Source organism: Rutilus rutilus, assembly GCF_951802725.1.
Source record: "Rutilus rutilus genome assembly, chromosome: 25".
Lineage (NCBI taxonomy): Eukaryota > Metazoa > Chordata > Actinopteri > Cypriniformes > Leuciscidae > Rutilus > Rutilus rutilus.
In genome coordinates, this window is record NC_140229.1 from 2,257,318 (window position 1) to 2,278,092 (window position 20,775).

At 38.6% G+C, this 20,775-nt stretch overlaps 1 protein-coding gene across 1 annotated transcript in view; it reads right to left on the reverse strand.

Annotated features, from left to right (window-relative positions):
- Nucleotides 1-20,775, reverse strand: part of LOC311285569 (zinc finger SWIM domain-containing protein 6) — an 80,561-nt gene that overhangs the window by 37,048 nt on the left and 22,738 nt on the right. The gene's annotated exons all lie outside the window — the stretch shown is intronic.

The window sequence follows — 20,775 nt, forward strand, 5'->3', positions numbered from 1 at the left end:
AACTAGGAAGTAAAGCAGATATTAATGAGTGCGTATTAATCCCAGCCGCCTAACGAACACCAGAGAGTTCAGATCAGCCGTCTGTGGCAGACTTCACGTCACTGCCCGGGCCTTTCCAATACTGAAGCACTTAAAGCACTCTTCACTGCATTTGTGTCTTTGTTCATTTGTTTCCATTTGTCCCACTGCTTGTATTTTTGTGGAATATAAAAAACCAAAAATGTAATAAAAAATATTCAATAAATCAAACTAAATTAATTAAATATATGAATAATAATGGTTTTCATTTGTCCCACTGTTTGTATTTTTGCAATTATATATATATATATATATATATATATATATATATATATATATATATATATATTTTTTTTTTTTTTTTTAAATATATATATATATATATATATATATATATATATATATATATATATATATATATATATTTAAAAAAATATATATTAAAAATAAATAAATAAAATATATGAATAATAACGGTTTTCATTTGTCGAATTAAATTTTGAAGATTTTTTTTTAAAATTAACTAAAACAAAATTTAATTAAATAAATAATAATGGTGGAAAACCATAATGGTGGTTTTCAAGTGTATTATAAAAAAAAACTCAAAATCATTGAAAAATAAATAAGAACAAAGTAAAATAAATCAAAACAAAATAAAATATGATAAAATCAATCATTAAAAATATATATATATTTTTTTTTTTATATATATATATTCAAAAAACTTTTTTCATTTGTCCTACTGTTTGTAATTACTACAAAACTAGAACTTAATATAAATAAAATTATAAACATATTTAAAATTAAATATTTTTAATATGAACTATAAATATATTTAAAAATACTTTGTGGTGTCAGTTGGTATTGTGACAATCCTAGTATATCCTTACTGCCTAGTACACACACACACACACACACACACACACACACACACAGCAAGGAAACAATACATTCTAAACTGCTGTTTAATGGTGTCTGTGCCACTTGGCTTCACGGTAAAACACACTCCTCCCAGTAACACACATCTCCTGTTAGTGGTGGGACCGGCCCACTATTGCTACAAGAGAAAAAGGATGAATGTTCAAGTTTCACTTCCTTTCTCAATGTGCTGACCCAGCGGTGTCCACCTATACGCCTCTTCCACAGCGCTAAATATATTCGATCACTTGAGAGAAGCATTAGCTTGTAGATGTGGAGAAAGAAGATGCCAGGAGCGATTTCTAACCCGTGTTCAAGAGCACAAACACAGCGCAGAGGAACGGGTTCAAATCCGTGTTTTCAGCAACAACACTTACATAAGACGCCGTTTCTCCTCAGTTTGTGTGGAAACCGAAGATGGTAACACTTTATAATGTTCGTTAATTTAGTTAACATTAGTTAACTACCTTACTTAACATGAACTAAGAATGAACAATATTTCTTCAGCATTTATTAATCTTAGTTAATATTAATTTCAGAATTTTCTAATACATTATTAAAATCAAAGGTTGTATTTGTTAACATTAGTTAATGCACTGTGAACTAACATGAACGAACAATGAACAGCTGGATTTTTATTAACTAACATTAACAAAGATTAATAAATATTGTAACAAATGTATTGCTCATTGTAAGTTCATGTTTAACTAATGAACCTTATTGTAAAGTGTTACCATAAAAATGATTAAAACTGAATAACACAGATACAGAAAACATACATTTGAGACAAAATATGCACAAGACTATACAAGTACTACAGATTATGTAAAATAAATATATCGATACAAATTCACGACAGTTGGAATTACAACACAACAGGGAACCGTAAATACAACCGTAAATATATGAAGAATAATGAAGAATAAAGAAATAGACGTGCGTCTAGACTTGTTTAAGGGGGATTCCTCAACGCAAACCACCATCCGTCTCAGGAAACAACTCTATTCATTTTCTAATTCAACAAAAGAAGCGATGTTTCGCATATCACGCCGCAAATCAACTAATTATGCCGGCGGTCTCCAGACGGCCACTTACAGCGCTGTGTTCAATCACCAACACACACCAACACACACCAACACACAACTCTCAGACGGCGAGCTTCATAATCAAAATTATTTTCCTCTAAAACGCTCCCCGAGGACCGGGAAGGTAATAATGAAAGCGAGCGCAGATTTGGAAGGCAATATAAACAAATGCAGGAGAGATTCTGCTATTCATCACGACCCAAATGAATCCAGAGCAGCGCGAACAGAGCACGACACCAGTCTGGGTCACATGACCTCCCGGGTCACATGACCTCCTCAACAGTAAGATTAATAAATACAAGTAAACAGACAAACTTCATACTTCACATCATTGATAGGCTTCTTTTTCTTTATGCAAAAAGGATGGATGGATGGATGGATGGATGGATAGAGTGAAAGAGCAATGGATGGATAGATAGAGAGATAGAGAGAGAGAGAGAGAGAGAGAGAGAGAGAGATAGATAGATGGATGGATGGAGCGATAAACAGAACAATAGATAGAGTGATCGTGCAACACAGTGACAAATGGAGTGAAAGATGGATAGAGTGATAGCGAGAGATAGATGGATGGATGATGGAGCGAGTGAATAGAGAGATGGATAGAGCGAGTGAATAGAGAGATGGATAGATTGATAAACACAGGTTTTGTTCTTTGTGCAAAGTATTATTTCTCCAAGACATTCTTTTGATTTCAGGATGAAATATGAGCTGTACATGTTTCATGAGACTCGCACACAGACACACACTGATGACACACACACACACACACGCATGTGCACGTACACACACATATTTTATATATATATATATAAACTTTCAACTGTTCATTAAGATGATAAAATAAAAACCATCAAATGTCATTGATTTAAAATGGTTTGTATTATAGAACACAGCACATCACAACATTTCAGGTATGTAAGTGAAGGCATCTTCTATCATAATGACTCTACACTGAAGCGAGCGTGACCGCGGCTCCAGCTTACCTCACACACGCTACAGTGACATTTATTGGGGTTTTATGACAAATAATTATTGGTGGTGTCGTATATCAGTTTTATACGCCGGAGCGCTGATAGATCCGTGAGTGATGCCAGCGTTCGCCCGGCAGGGGGATTTACTGCTCAAACCAGAGCTAATGGAGAAGCTGGGGCAACAAGACAATTAGCATGACTTTAATTAAGACATTTTCTCTGTGGTCAGTTTTATTAAAGCACTTAGGTAAAACCCCGAGGACTTCACACACTTCAGACTGGCACAGCAGGACAATATACAGCTGATACGCAGCTCGGGACCAAGGCAGATTACTATATGCTAGAAACACGATGCTAATACAAGAGGAGCTACTTAGTTTTACCGCTGCTAAGGTCATGATTTAGATTAGGGATATATATATATATGTGTGTGCATTAATATTACTATGAATGGGGGAAATAGAGGGTATGCGCGCGACGTCACGAACGGCAGCATTTGTTTTCAGCGTGAATGTCGCGATAAACACACAAAACGCATCTAAAACGGGAAAGAGCTTTGAGATCGACTGTATAAATAGATTTGACCAGAAACCTGAGGTATATTTTCACAGACTGATGAAAGATACAGAACAGAGAAACAAATAAATCACTGCGATTCACAGAAACAACTGATCCAGGCAGAGAAAGCTGGATTTGCAGTGATTATTGTGTCAATATACTGAATTATGGGGTAAAATCATATCCTATATATTGTATTGTTATATATTGTATTGACAACTCATCAATTAAAGATTTACCATCGTATATTCTGCATAATTGGACGTTTTTCAATAAACACTGACAAAAAAACTACACAAGTTTTAGTGCTGGACGATATGATGATATATATAACATTGATATGAATGATCACATGGATTTAGACCTATATTATATTTATATAAAGCGTTCACAGGCAAATGTGCTTTATGTATTTCCCCGGCGTTGAAATCAGGCTCATATAAATGTCAGGAAACACGATTCCTGCTGCATGTCAATATCCATGATCACTGGATCTGTGGTGAGTTGCAAAGAACACTATATCCAGTCCAACCTTTAGTTTAAACTGATAATCGTTTGTTTCCTCTATTAAATCCAGTCTTCAGCCACTCAGTCCGGCTGAGGGAGTGTGTTCCCGCGGGAAAGTGACATCACTGCACTCCCTCTATAATGATGGAATAAGCCCCGCCTTCTGAATAAAAGAGCCAATCGTAAAGTCTGGTTGGTAAAGTCATTCATCATGAATTGCCTTGAGACTTTGATCTAGAGTAGCGGTTCTCATCTGGAGGACAGTTGCATGTAGCATTTCGTGATTTTTCCCCTTCCAACCATACAATCGTGTAGAGTTCAAGGGATAATACTCCCAAAAAAGTTAAATCATCATCATTTATTCACCCTCATGTCATTCCAAACTTATGACTTTTCATATTAACAGAAAACACACACCAGGTGACGTTCAAAACAAAGCACAAAGCATCACGAGAGGTCACGAAACCGCTATCAGACGAGCGCTGGATCTGACGCTTCAGAGTCGAGGAGATTGATAACTCCTGGTTTTCTGGCCGACAGCGAGGCGAGTCACTCTCACACACCCTGACACAGTAAATGAAGAAGAATGGCGGCCGGGGCTTTTTTCCGCCCATGAGAAGCACAGCAGAAATGTGTGCAGACAGACCCGTGCTTCCAGAGATCGACAAGTCTGAGTGCTCTGCAAATTTCCTCCGTAAATCCTCTCCAGCCGAACGCCGGAGCGCTACGTCCCACGCCGGCCTTCAAACAGACGTGCATCTAACCTTTCCTCACTGAGAACGACCTTTTCAAGCATTTCCGTCTCGAAATGTCCAATTAGCGCTGACCTACACATCCAAAAAGGCAGAGAAATGCAGTACAGCTCAACAAGGAGAACAAGCGTACCTGCGTAAACAACAGAGCATATCGAAAAACAAGATACGCACGAAAAGGCCTGTGTTTGTCTCACGCTGCTCGTTCTCGCTGGGATACCCACAATGCATTGCTCAACTTTGCTCGTGCAAACAAACAAGTGGTTTCCATTATGCTGGAAGACATCGGAGCCAGGGAATGTTTGCTTTGGGAAGATGGCAGCGATTCGAAACACACGGTGTTTAATGATGCAAACCGTGTTTTTTGGTGTTTGCCTTTGTAGGCCAGTATCAGGCCATCATCTTATCCCCGCCACCCTGGCAAGAACGACGCGAGCGTAATGTGTTTTCAGCCCACTGCCCGCAGTCAGATGAACAGTGAGACGCCACCGGGTTAGAAGGAGCCACGGTCATAACAGGGAAAAACTTGATAGCGTCAAACCATTTTTAAAGACTAAAAAAAAAGCATGACTGGAAAACATGTGCATGCATTTAAAAATAAAATGAATGTAAAAAACGTCCTATTTTGTTGTTGACGCCCTAAAACAAAGTATTTTGGCACAAATTCAACGGTCACTTGGTAAAAACTAGCCAAGTTAAGTCAACATGTACCGATTATGTGACATGAGAAACATGATAGGGTTAAAGATGTTAAACCATTTTTTAAGGGGTCCTATTATGCTTGTTTACATCTGTCTTTAGTGTGTAATGTTGCTGTTTGAGCATGAGAAAGCTCCAGTTCTTCTCTATATCAGTGTCAGTGTTTCTGAACTCCTGAAACGCCTCCATTGTAGTCTTGAGTTTCTTCCGTGAACGAACACGTCACAATCAGGTCTTGACATGAACTTTTTTTGGCTTTCCAATGATTTTTCAAACTAGCCACTTTCATTTTCACAGGCCACAATTTTGACCGATAGCATGGGGAAGAACTGCCCAAATAGATATTTTTAATGTTATTTCATAATTTGACAGCAGGAATATTAGGCTACTGTCACTTTAAGACCTGATGCTCGGATCCAGTATACTGTTACACATGCGTTTTCTTTCTCAACTGTTTATCTTCCCTTAAAAAACATAACTGACTGTGTTTACATGAATACTCGCCAAGACCGGCATTTTGTATGTTTGACTGTTTAAGCGCAATAAGCAGCGAAAAATAACTCAATTTAGCACTGAGAGGAGGGTTTATGTGCTGCACTTTGGATTTGAGGACAACATCTGCGGAAATGAGTAATATTATGCACAATACGTGCAATCCCTCGACGAAAAAAGTCCTGTAACACCAACAATATTCATCCGGAGCAAAAGAAACGAGAGAGAGAGAGAGAGAGAGAGAGAGAGAAAGCTGAGAGAGAGAGAGAGAGAGAAAGCTGAGAGAGAGAGAGAGAGAGAGAGAGAGAGAGAGAGAGAGAGAGAGAGAGAGAGAGAGAGAGAGAGAGAGAGAGAGAGAGAGAGAGAGAGAGAGAGAGAGAGAGAGAGAGAGAGAGAGAGCTGGTATCGTGTGTCTGTGGAAAATGAGTACTGGAAGAGTTTCAGAGATTTCAGTGTATCGAACAATCAATATTTTTGAAATTGCACTTAGTTTATTATTTCAGATGCCCTTTTAAAAGACTACAAATGATAAATGTATATTTTATATCGAAAATTCAACCTGCTAAAGTGGCTAGTAGGAGTGACTGCATTACACATCACAATATTCCTCATAATAATTAATGCGCAGAATAAAGGGGCGGGGCCTGGTTGAGTAGAGACAGGAAGTAAACAGAGCGTTACTGACAGACTGGGAAGAGAGGAGCCGCAACAATGGAGAATATGAGGAAAATAATCAACATTCAAGCAGGAAAACCTGTTCTAGTAGAGCCTGAAAACAACAAGACTTTGAAAAAAGGCATAATAGGTCCCCTTTAAGACTAGAAAGGGAAGAAAAAAAAAATGTCTGTGCTGTTTTTCATTAACCCAGCATACTAGGAAAACGTGCATTTCTCATGTGCAAGTTATTAAACGCTGACATTTCAACCCCTCCGCACCCTTAAGGCGGGTCACCCGAGAGTTCCCAAAGAGGCCAGTGTGTCTCGAAAGTAGCCAATTTTAGCCCGAGCCCAACACTGCGACGTTGTCCCAGAAACCAAGTTAACCATACTGAAAACCTCGCTCCATTTCTACACAAACCAGTTTGTTTTCTTCTTCAGACCACCCAAACACACGGAAGCGGATCAAAAGCTTTTCTAACGCGGCCGTTGACGTCTGCTAAAACAGTCGATGGAGCGATTACCACCACGTCCCCTCAGCGCTCGCCACTTCAAGAACAAAAATTAGATGTCAAACAACAAAAGCCAAATATAGTCGTCGCGATCCCAAACCGAGAGAGGGGAGCTGGAAACCTTGAGCGGAGTCAAGGAGGAGCTGCTTCCCTGCTTACAAATTAAATAATTGATCTCATGAGACGTTTGGAAAACATTAATGAATATAAATCGCAGCCTTATATAACACTGCACGCACATTCACAGCTAAATATGTGTTCTGTACAATATATTTATGAATACTTCAGCAAATTCAATTCCATAGCCAAATACTTGTGTAACTGAGTTTGGAAATTCCCAGTGAATTCAATATAAAGTCCTCAGAGGTGAGTTAGTTCTGATTAAACATGCTAGATCGTTATTGACGTCATAAATGTATGTGTTTTCTTCATGTGGACCTGAAGCACACTGTAGGGCTTTAGCAATAGTGCAACTAGATGCAAACAAACAGAAATAATCTAACACATGTTAAAAAAATGTATTGAATCTAATCAAAAACTTCTATTAAGCTTTTGTCCGTGTTCATCTTTCTTTAGTGTGTAATGTTGCTGTTTGAGCATGAAAAAGGACGACAAAGTTCTTCTCTATATCAGTGTCAGTGTTTCTGAACTCCTGAAACGCCTCCATTGTAGTCTTGAGTTTCTTCCGGGAACACGTCACAATATTCCTCATTTAAATAATTAATATGCATAATAAAGGGGCGGGGCCTGGTCGAGTTAGTTAGTAGTGTGTAAACTGGCAGTTATGGTAAGGGGCGGATATTTCCCAAACAAACTCGAAGCGCTCGACCAATCACAACACACTGCTCCAGCCGACCAATCAGAGCACAGTGTGGCTTTTCAGAAGGAGGGGCTTCATAGAGACAGGAAGTAAACAGAGCGTTACTGACAGACTGGGAAGAGAGGAGCTGCAACAATGGAGAATATGGGAAAATCATGTGTTTTGAACGTTCAAGCATGAAGCCTATACATACATACATATATAATATACTACACACACACACACACATACACATACACATGTATATATAGGTTTCAAGCTGTAGGAACTCTTAGACGGACTCCTAGTGGTAAGATAAAACTCTTTGTGAATACGGCCCCTGATAGGTAGGTGTGTGTAAGTCTTGGTGTGTGTGTGTGTGTGTGTGTGGTCCCGTCAGTAAACAGCGTGCCTCAGGTCTTCTCCTCGCGGCTCCTGAGGCCTGGAAAAGCACAGCTGCAGCCCAGTGGTGTTTTCACAACAATCAGCCTTTACCGTGCCGTCACCCAACCGGCTCTCTTACACCACTCTGTTTGCTCAGCGGATCGCTTTCCCAAAACACACGAGAGAAGAGGAGGAGGGTGGAACTCCAGGAACGGCCCGCCGAACCCCTCCTACACACACAGATACGCTAAATGGAAAAGAAAAACAGACGTACACCTGTTCCTAGGCCTCCTCACTGTGGGTGGGACACACTCGGGCCTCGATTCATGTTACAGGATGAAACGGAAAACCAGGTTCTTGGAGACACACGGCGAGGGAACGGGACCGATTCCCTGGCGCTCGGGATCGGACTACATGCGGAGCGCTGAAGCTGTTCAAATATCCACACGTCACAGCACAACATCAGCCGCGCTTGCTCAAACTTCAGAAAACGCCTGCATGAGCAGCTCCACAAACATGTGCGGCATTTCACTGTCCATTCAAAGAGCACTGACTAACCTTCCCTTACCAGTACATGCTCACCAATATCACTGACTGGAATGCACTGACACTATTGGATGAGGACTGAATGACATCACTGTTTTCTCCAGAGCAGATTTATAGATCATTTTACACAGTTCAACTGAACTGATTTCAGCTGAATAATGACTGTTTATTACAGTCTTTTAGAGCTGATTTACAGCAGAACTGAACTCTGTTTGCATCATTTTCATGTTTATCACTGTAAAGCTGCTTCGAAACAATCTTTAAAGATAACGGTGACTTTTATTAAGCAAGTATAATCACATATTTGATCATTTTTACACATTTGTATTTATTAAGTACACATATAGATGCACTAAAAATAGCCAATAGTTACTACAGTTAATGGTGCTCTGATAAAACGGTGGTAATTTGGTTTTAGCAAACACAAAAATCACCACAAAATATAATTCTGAAGATTTCATACATATTTTGGGAAGTGTTATTTTAAAAACAAATTTGTGTTTTATTATTTGTGTTTTATTATTTAATATTATATTGTTATTTTGAATAATAACAACATAACCCAAAATATGTATGAAGTCTTAGGAATTTTATTTTGTGATGATAGTGTTTACTAATAATAAATGACCACAAATAGATACAAATAAATAAATAAAAAGATAATAACAAACAAATAAATAAATTACATACATATTGTGTTTGAAGGAGATGGAGTCCTTAAATGATATTTAAGGAAGCTATTATTATTATTAAAATAAATAATAATAGGGTGAATTCTGGTAAATTGGGACACTTTTTGCAATTTTCCTGAACTAACATTAATAACAGGGGTGTAACAAAACATCATGTCGCAATATATAAATGTGACTGTATCGTTGATGTAAACGTTATGATTTGCGATAGAGTTTCATAATCCACACAAAAATCTAAATTCTTTCATCATGTTGTTTCAAAACCTATAAGAGCTCAACAGCTCATTAGCATTTAACAGCATGTTTTTCCTTCCACTCAAAAATGAGTGACTTATATTAGACTTATATTAGACTTATATTACATCTTGTTATAAGGGGCAATAATAGGTCCCCTTTAAACATCTCAAACCAAAAGATGACAACTACAAGCAAAAACAGGCTAAATCAACCTGAGAAAAGAATCTCAGTAAAGCATGGCGGGAGAAAACAAGATAAGCAAAGCTAAAGTTTGAGCCTGAACACTGGAGGTAAAAGCTCCTAAATATAACGTTCCTGCCCTTTATCATGAGTGCTGGTCCACTTCATCACCGCAGGGGACAACCGTGCTGACATTCAGGCCTGCCGGGGAAGCGGAAAACTACTACTCCAGACTAACCATGCTAACCATTAGCGTTAGCCATCAGCCACTTAAAGAAAACGAGCGGTAGTTTGAGATAAGATGTGCTCCAAAACATAGTGAACCTACTGGTCTACTGCAAAATCAACCAATGCTCGCTGGTCTCCCAGAAGTGACGGCTGGTTTTAGGCACTTTTCAGTCGCTTGAGCAGCCAAACAATTCAGTGACAACAGAAATAATTAGGGATGCACGATATATCGGCCACTATATCGGTATCGGCCGATATATGTTCATTTTTAATGTTATCGTTATCGGCCCGATATATTAAAGCCGATAAATAATGTATTATTTCCTTCAGCTGAGACTCTTCAGATGTGCACTGTTCAACATGATGGTTTTGAATTGCTTGAAATATGATTGGAAATCACTTCAAAACAGGAAAATCCAGTTCAGTGCAACATGTCTGTCATATCGGCTACATAACATTATAATGAGAACAACATAACTGTGTGTTTGGAACATAAGACTTGTTGTTGTAATCAGGCACTTATATAAACTTATATTATATAAAAATTTGGATTTAAATTTATCGGCCAAAATATCGGTTATCGGCTTCCAAATATAAAGAATTATCGGTATCGGCGAAAATGTTCATATCTGTGCATCCCTAGAAATAATGCACTTTTATAAGATAGAACCATTTATAATTCCTCTGTTACTTTTCAGTACAGAACAAAAAAAACGATACAAATTGACATTTCATCATTGGCCAGTTTGTCGCAATGCATTCTGGGCTCACCTTATTTATGAATCATGCATGACGCAATGCTCATGTTCGCCTTAAAAATCCTCTAGGTTTTGGTAAAGCAGACTTCCAGAGACTGTCTAGGAATAAACAGGGTGGAAATGTGGTCGTGCGCGAGGTTTGCCGTGGTGGAGGCCTGCTGGGTAAAGGCTATGAGTTATATCACCGCTGGACTGTGCCAGGCCACGACCATCCGCCTCTCCTCATCCCAGGAGCCGCTCTGGACCCCTCCCTGCCCATCAGGGTGAAATGGCATTTAAAAATAGGACGAAGCCACGTAACATGGGATGAACCACGTTAACTCCCCTTCGCCACATAATATCAGAGATAGCTAGACGTGCATTAGGCTGGGAACACGATGTGCTTCAGGAGAGCGTTTCTGCTAAACTCACGAAATACAACGACAAAGATCTAGTGGTCATTTAATAAAGCTGTGCAAAAGAAAGAAATAACGGTAACACTTTACCATAAGTTCATTAGTTAACATGAACAATATTTCTTCAGCATTTATTAATCTTAGTTAATATTAATTTCAACATTTACTAATACATTATTGAAATCAAAGGTTGTATTTGCTAACATGAACACACAATGAACAGCTGGATTTTATTAACTAACATTAACAAATATTAACTAATACTGTAACAAATGTATTGCTCATTGTTTGTTCATGTTAGTTAATACATTAACTATGTTAACTAATGAACCTTATTGTAAAGTGTTACCGAAATAACAATAATGCACAACTTTTTGTGGCTTATTGCTTTAAAAATTAAACAATTAAATAGTCTTCCATATAGTAATGTAATCAGATATTTAGAGGCAGAATTATCTGTTTATAAAACATGGCAACAAAAGCTTTGTTAGTAAGTTTATCTAAAAACATACAAGGACTATTGTGTGTTTAAAGTGTGCTCTACAGGGCTATAATGATAGGATTTAACTACAAATTAAAGTCTTAAGTTTACTAGTTTCAAAACTAATTTTAGGCTTCAAGAAACAAGTGGTTATTAGTGGAAAACAGCAGCAAAGATGTGCACACTTCAGCAAGCTTTTCACTTCCCCTTAGAGACGCCTGCTCGGTTAGTATGCCTGGAATTTACACCCAGACTAACCGACTGGAAAACCTGACTAATAATGCGCACAAGAGGAAAGGAGACACGCAACAGAGGCCCGGCGAAGAGAGGGGTTGAGAAACATGCAGTGGATGTGAGAGGCCAGTGGTGGAGCCTGTAAGCCCCTCCCACCTGCACAGACAAACCCCGCCCCCCGCTGTGCTCGAGAGTCAGCTGATACAGCGGGAACAGGGGATGTGCTGCACACACACACACACAAACACACACACACTGCTAGTCATCTGTAACCTCTCAGTCTGAGAGCCGCTCCTCCTCCACTGCCGGTGGACTCATACATCCGCATGAAAAAATAAAATATATATATAAAAATGAAATATAAAATAAAATAAAAAATATAATACAAAATTAAATACAAAATAAAAACAAACTATTAAAAAAATATTAAAAAAAATAATAAATTACACATTTACTTGGCCATCTAAACCTTAGACTTTTGAATATAAAAATGTTGGTAGAGCAGTAATTTTCTCTAAAGAAAAAAAAATAAATCCCAAAAAGACTCCTACACACACACATTTTTTTATATATTATATTATAACACATTCACACACACAGGTATTTCTGTCCATTAATATACATTTTCATAGTGTATTTTAATGAAAGAAATATTTACAAAATGTATACACTATTTATAAAATTTATAAATCACTGGGATTGAGAAAAATGGACATTATTCAATTGTCAGAATATGTAGTCACAGCATGTTAACTTTGTAGTCTTTGTTTATATGAAACCTCCATAAAAAACTGAATTTCAGGAACAGGAAAACAGTTCATGAAACCGAAGATGTGCTCAAAACTGATCTAACTTCTGGGGATAGACTCATCCTGAAAGTACAGCCAAGTAAACCCACACACACACACGTGCCACAGACACTCCCCTGTGTGGCCCAACCCCGAACCGTGCCTGGCCCTGAGCTGAACTGCTCGACTCCTGCTGACGTCACGCTACACACACACACACACACACACGAGAACGAGAGAGAGAGAGAGAGAGAGAGAGAGAGAGAGAGAGAGAGAGAGAGAGAGAGAGAGAGAGAGAGAGAGAGAGAGAGAGAGAGAGAGAGAGAGAGAGAGAGAGAGAGAGAGAGAGAGAGAGAGAGAGAGAGAGAGAGAGAGAGAGAGAGAGAGAGAGAATTCCTAAACAGTAGACAAACCCACTGGTGGGAAGCTTAGAAAGCCCTCAGCTGTGGCAAAGAAAAAAAAAACGAAGGCTTGGCCGCGCGCCAGACCTCTGAGCTCAGCATTTTGTAATGCACTTCCTTTTCGCTTAACAGCTTGCATAATAGCCACAGCCGCCAACCTTTAACTCTTTGCATCCTGGTCACTATGTTGTGTGGAGGGTTCAAATGAACTTGTCACGCCAAAAATACAAGATAAACAGCAGGCAAATGCAAAACCTTCCCAGAATTCAAGAACCCATGTCTCTTGGAAACACTCTGAGTTCGACTGCCACGCCATTTCAGATATGAATACATCCTTCTGGAAGTCTGTGCGACAGTGAACTCGTCAAGGGGACGTAATGGCGTTTGACACGGATCCAGCGTTCCCACCTTCCAGCTCACGCTGACACCCGACAGAAATGTGACCGGACAACACACTTCAGAGACGGGAAACTCGAGCGCTTCTGCAGACAGACCTCAGTCTAATCTCGTTCCCTTCGTGCACAAGCAAGCGTTTCAATCCAGCCGTCTCATAAATGTTTATTTCATTGGTGCGCTGATCCACCGTCAGCCACCCGAGTCTATAATATCCTGCAGTCCCGGGAGAGAGACAGTGTGTGTGTGCGCGCGTGTCTAAAAAAAGGAGAGCAAATAGCATGTTTGAAAAGGTGAAACTTCACTGCATCGCACACAAATAAGATTTAAATGTCACCCCTGAGGAGGAAGGTCCCCTTGCCTGCAAATTACAGCTGGCAGCCTTGTGTCCCTGAACGTGGACGGGTTAGAAGAGTGTGTGTGTGTGTGTTTGTTTGTCCTTCAATCCGAGATGTAGCGAGTATTAGATCTGCCAATCTAAACTAGCATACTAGACTAATATATTTCAGATTATTCGGGTACTTTTGAGATTTAAATAACGATTAAATCGCGATCCAAAATAAAAGTTTGTGTTGTTTACATAATACATGTGTGTGTAGGCCTACTGTATATAATTATTTTGGGATACACTATTTTAAGGTGTCATTGTTACAGTGTAATTATACATTTAAGTACTGAGTAATAATAATTTACAGCATGTAATTACTATAGGGTTAGGGTAGGATTAGGGTTTGGTTGAGGGTTAATTACAAGTAATTATGCATAATTTACTGTTATTACTATGGTAAGTACAACAAGGACACTAAAATAAAGTGTTACCTTGCATTGTACATATAAATACACACACATGCATGTATATATTTATATATAAGTTATATTGTATATGAATATTTTACATATAAATAAAAAATTTCTTAAATATATACATGCAAGAGTGTATGTATATACACTAAATAATTATACACAGTACACACACATATTTAAGAAATATTTGCATGTATATACTGTATATATGTAATTTATTTATAAATTATGTATATATAAATAAAAAACAAAACTTTCTTAAATATATACATGCATGTGTGTGTATTTATATATACACAAAATAATTATACACGGTACACACACACACATATATTAAGCAAACAAACTTTTATTTTGTATGCGATTAATCGTTTCCCAGCCCTAAAACACTGAGTGTTGTTCAGATAATCAGCACGACTGGCAGCTGAAAGACACAAACTCACATTTAACCGATTTTTGGCACTGTTTATTTTGGCTGTTGTTGAAGCGGCTCCATCTTTCAATGGCTCCAGCAAACAAAATGGCAGCACCATTTCACCGAGCCAAAACCGTCCGTGAGAGGAAGCTGTAAAAGAGCCAAAGCAGTGTAAGAAGTTTCCCCCTGACTCAGATCAGCGGCGGCGGCCGACGCACTCGAGAGACGGTTGACATGATTGTCTGGAGGGGGTCGATCTCAACTTGCTGTGACCAGACCCGTCTTTAACTGCAGGCCGAGGAGACAATAGCATTCCCAAAGTCTTTCACCAGCATCCCACCCCTCCTACAAGACCTCCGGCTTCCCTCTCAGCCCTGCATTGTGTGTGTGTGTGTGTGTGTGCGGGGTTAGGTGTGCAGTGTAAGGTAGCTATAAGCCCTGTTTACAATAGAGAACCCAATCTCTCCTTTAGACACACCAGCTCGCCCCTGGAGGGGTCGAACCGAGGAGAGGGCGGGGTTTGGTTTGGTACGTAATTGTCAAGAAGAGTGAGGGGCTCTTCAAACTAAAGCTTCGACAACAATAAGCTTCCACAGCCCTTTAACCGCACTCCCTTTAACCGCACCGCACTCCAAAACCCCGAAGACCTCCGAGCAGACGACAACAATGAGAAGTAGACGACCATGTGATGGTAACTGGGGGAGGAACTGGGATACATGCAAGCAAGCCATCCACAAATTAGGTCAATGAGGATTTCCCCCCAAAACTAGGTCAATTGAAACCCACCGCTAACTCCTCGACGGAGCCTCGGGACGAACCAAGATGAGGGAGGACGGGTGTGACACACCTCAGGCACAAGTTCACCAGCTCCAATCTGAGGTGTTAAAGTCCCGCTGTGGTGAAAATCCAGCTTTTAAATGTTGTTTATGTGTCTATGTGGTGTTTATAATGGTGTTCATGTGTAAGTTCATAAGTCGACACCATTGCTGAGTGTTTTCTCCTTAAAACTGCAGTGAACCAAAGACAGTCTCAAAAACACGCTTTGAAATCGCTGGTGTTTCTGACGTCACAAACTACCTTGTAACCAATCAGATCAACGTGTGATCGTCAACCAGTGGATCTCTGAGCTGAGTGAGTGAGTGGAGGCGGGGCTCATTTGCATATTCATAGAACCGCACATACTAAATGAGGCGAGGGTGTCGAGTTAAATTATTTTAAAAGGAACACGCCGACTTTTTGGGACTTCAGCTTATTCACCGTATCCCCCAGAGTTAGATAAGTCCACACACACCCTTCTCATCTCCGTGCGTGCCGTAACTCTGTCTGACGCACCCACCGCTAGCCTAGCTTAGCACAAAGACTGGAGGTAAACGGCTCCAGCTAGCATACTGCTCCCAATAAGTGACAAAATAACGCCAACATTTTCCTATTTACATGTTGTGATGTGTATAGTCACAGCGTGTACGAATAACAAGGTCACATGAGACACAGCCATCTTCTAACCGTACACATACTGGGAACTATATTCTCAGAAGGCGAAGCACTGCTACTTCTGCGCAGTGATTTAGTTTGAGTTTATGCTTGTGTTTTGTACTGTATATAATTAGTCTGAGTTTGTGTTTACTTAATATATGTGTGTGTACGGTGTATAATTATATATATATATATATATATATATATATATATATATATATATATATATATATATATATATATATATATATATATATATATATATATATATATATATATATATATATATATATATATACACACACACACATGCATGTATAGATTTAAGAAAAATGTGTTATGATAGATAAGAACATAGATATTAGATAGAATAAATTTTTCTTAAATATATACATGCATGTGTGTGTATTTATTTACTGTATACAAAATAATTATACACAGTCCACACACATATATTATGTAAACACAAACTGTTATTTTGGATGTGATTAATCGCGATTACGGTAAAGGAGTAAAATAGGGCAGTGAAACAATTAAAGAAGGCGGAGCTTCATTTCGTAATCGCCGCGGACCAATAGCAGTTCGAAGGCTTTTACGGAATGTTCGCAAGCCATTTTAGAATTCCTGGAACTCCAAACAAACTTCATTTTAGCCTGATTTTGTTCTAAATGAAGTCACACCAGTTCGTTCTACGATTCCCCTTGAAGCCGAGGCCTTTACTGGCAGCAAACTGATCAAAAGTGCTCAGCACTCATATCTGAGGGAAGTCCGGTGACATTTAGAGTATAATTGCGACCATCATCATGGCACTGCCAAGACTCATCTGAGGAAACTCCTCTTCAAACATTAGCTTTAAAATAAAAAGCAATTGGCCATGGGAATTACTGTTTTTGGCTTTCTGCATCAGAAAACCCACAGAGGAGGACGCACGCTTTGAGTCTGAGTTGACAGGATGAGCAATCTGAATGAGGATTACCACGCTCACTGCAACTCACTAATTGCAACCTGGGTGGAGAGACAGGGTGGAGAAAGTGAGGTCAACGTACAATAATAAGGTCGCAGTTTGAGTGCAAAACAAAACTGGCAGATTATTCAAACAGAAATGTGTGGAACTACTACATTCGTGCTCAAGTTAACGGATAAATGAGTAAGCCGGCTTGCTGCTAATGCATCTCGACCAGCTGCACAGCATTACTGACTAACAACTAGCCCTGACTGAACTATTAACAGGCCTACAGAGATCTGACGACACCAGAAATGAATGATGCTTCAGAATCTAAACCAGAAGAATCTGCTGACAACATCTCCATTCCTGGTTGTAGAGTCAGGGCTTGATTCGACAAGCATGCGTGGACCACAAATGTGACGCTTTAAATGTGCCAACTTCGAATGACTCATTACAAATCACCAAAACATTCATAACCAAGACGAGGTTCTTACCGAAACTGTAAGTGCTGCTGGCCATTTCTATTACTGGAAATCAAGTAACATGAGTTAACGCAACCACTCAGAATCAAAGAGAGAATTGCATTTTTAGAAGTGAAATTTGACAGTTTTCTGCTTTATTCTCCGCTGTAGTGAAAGCCACACTCAGGCCTAATAGGAGGGAAAGTTCATGCACTTCGTTCTCTGAATAATAGATCTGTGGTCGTTACACTACTGGCTTTCATGAGCGGAACGGATGGCAGCAAGTTATTAGTGGTTTTCTCTAAGGCAAGTATCGTCATCACTATTGCTTATACTAGTAAACTTTTCTGTGTCGCTCGTTCTGCATGGTTTGAATTACGGACATAATTGGCATAACAAACGACATGTCACATCATGCAGCTTGATGAGAAGAGCTGGGCGATTACTCGGCAAGTTTTATGTAAAAAAAATAAAAATATACATACACACACACACGCATACACAAACACACATATATATAAATATATACACACATAGATAGATATATTCATGTATAGTATACATATTTAAAACAGTATATGTAATAAAAGAAAAGAAAAAGAAAAGATAAAAAAAATATAGAAAATAGAAAATAAAATAAAATAAATTAAAAAAGCATAAAAGATAAAATGGCAAAAAAATTGATAAAACAAACTATCAAGGATAAAATTGCAAATACTTAGACTTGCACTGGTGGAGAGACTCGAACATCTCAAAGACTTCGGGTGAGAAACGATCACCTAGTAACCATCCACAACACCCTAGCAACCGCATAGCAACGCCCTGGCAAGCACCCACAGCCTCCTGCACGCTGGCTGTGAGTTTTGCATTGGCATGCACATTTTCTTCTGTAAATGTAAAAGTCCAGATCTCTTTAAACACTGCTGGAGCATTTCCCTGACATGAAGCTTTCACACTGCTCATCCTAAACACCCCAAAGCTAAAAACAGGCCGCTCTCAAAACAAAGTTCCACTAATTAGTTGCACATTGAAAGCATTCTGTCGGAGAGTGAATGCCAGGTCAGATATTGGTTTTAGCCTCTATGAAAATTCCCCTTTGTCCTGCGCTTTTCCAACAGCAACAGCTAAGAGCAGTAAAAGCAGCGGGCATTCATCAGAGAGGACAGCTGGCCGGTTCACAGTCGTGACGCTTTGACACACAGATCAGGCGCAGTCCAAACACACACAGCGCAGTCAGCCTTTTCAGTTCCCTCACCTTTAACTCCCAGAATTCCTGCACAGAGAGGGGAGTCCCGCCACAATGGAGTCACGAAGCGTCCCGTCCTCCTCCGCGGAGACACGCATTTGCTCTGTGTTTTCAATTAAGAAACGGCGCAAACGGGGTTAAAGCTCACGAGGACGGGAGAGAAGATCCAGACTCTTACTGTAACACACAAGCCGTTTCGCTTTCTATGTGGACGTCGAGCGGCGACTCGCAGAGACGAGATCATGCTAGTGACTAAACGCCAATCATTCACATTAAAAATTCTATTGTTTTGTAAATTAAAGTAATTAACTAAAAGTAAATGAACACTACAAACAGAAAGTGAATTTATAATGCTATGTTATGTACATTATGATGTATGACAAATGGATTTACTGATAATTACAGTCTTATTAAATAATTAGTGTTATTAAAGACTAACTTGATGTCATTCAATGTAAAAAATGAAGAAATGGGCATTCATAAATTTATAAATAAATCAAATTATATTATAATTAATATTTCAAATAATTAAAAATGAATATAAATAATATTTCAAATAAATAAATAATAATTTAATATACATTTAATAAATTAATTAATATAAATAAATATTTGATATTAATAGTTAGAATGATCCATTTAAAAATAGATTAATATATATATATATATATATATATATATATATATATATATATATATAAAATGATAATATATTTAATAAATAATTAACAAAACAATTGTATATTTTAAAATAAGTAAAAATAAATAATATGAATAAATATTTGATGTATTAATAGTTAGAATAATCTTTTTAAAATAAATAAAACATTTCTAATATATAATATATTTAATAATTAACATAAAACAATAGTATATTTTAATATATTTAAAATAAATTATTATATTAATATATAATATATTTAATGAATAAAATAATATAAATAAATACATTGTACAATGTACATTAATACATTCAATGTATTAATAATTATGATAACACATTTAATATATTTTAAATAAATACATACATAAATACTCCACTATATACAACTTGTTGTGTTTTATTTGTATGTAATATTTGTTCCCCTGCTGTGTGTGAGCCTCGAGTTGAGAACCGCTGTAGATCACGCAGGGTCAGGCCTATGTTCCTGACACACTCATATTTAGACTCTTTCTTGGTGATAAGGGAGGGAAAAACAGGGCTAAAACTGTTCCTCGGAGAGCCTGAATCTCCTCCAGCCTGATTGGAAAGGGGGAGGAGAGCCGGGAAGATCCGAGTTATATTCAGTTATCAGGAGAACAGGGCCACCGGAGCCACGGTATCACCGGTGCTGACCAAACACAGGCTTTATCAGCGCTACCACACTGGCCATCTCACAGTTAAACACACACACACACACACACACACACGCAGGCATGTCAACAAACAGCTCCAAGTTCTCACCGGGAAGCGGGACAAAGCCTCCACAGAGCCGGGAGAAACGGACACTCAGCTGAAATTCAAAAGGCTTTTTTCCTCTTCGTTTGATTCTCAAGGACACAAGCTTGGAGAGGGACTTGACAAGTAGTGCTCGAGTTTGTGGATCAGCGGAGACGAAGAGAGACAACTGAAAAGCAGAGAGATAGAAAGAGAGAAAGAGAGAAAGAGAGAGAGCATAATAGAGCGAAGGTCGGCCGGCCGGCGAGAGAGAGAGAGAGGGAGGGAGATGGGGGAGGACAGAAATGCATTAGAGCCATTTCATTGAA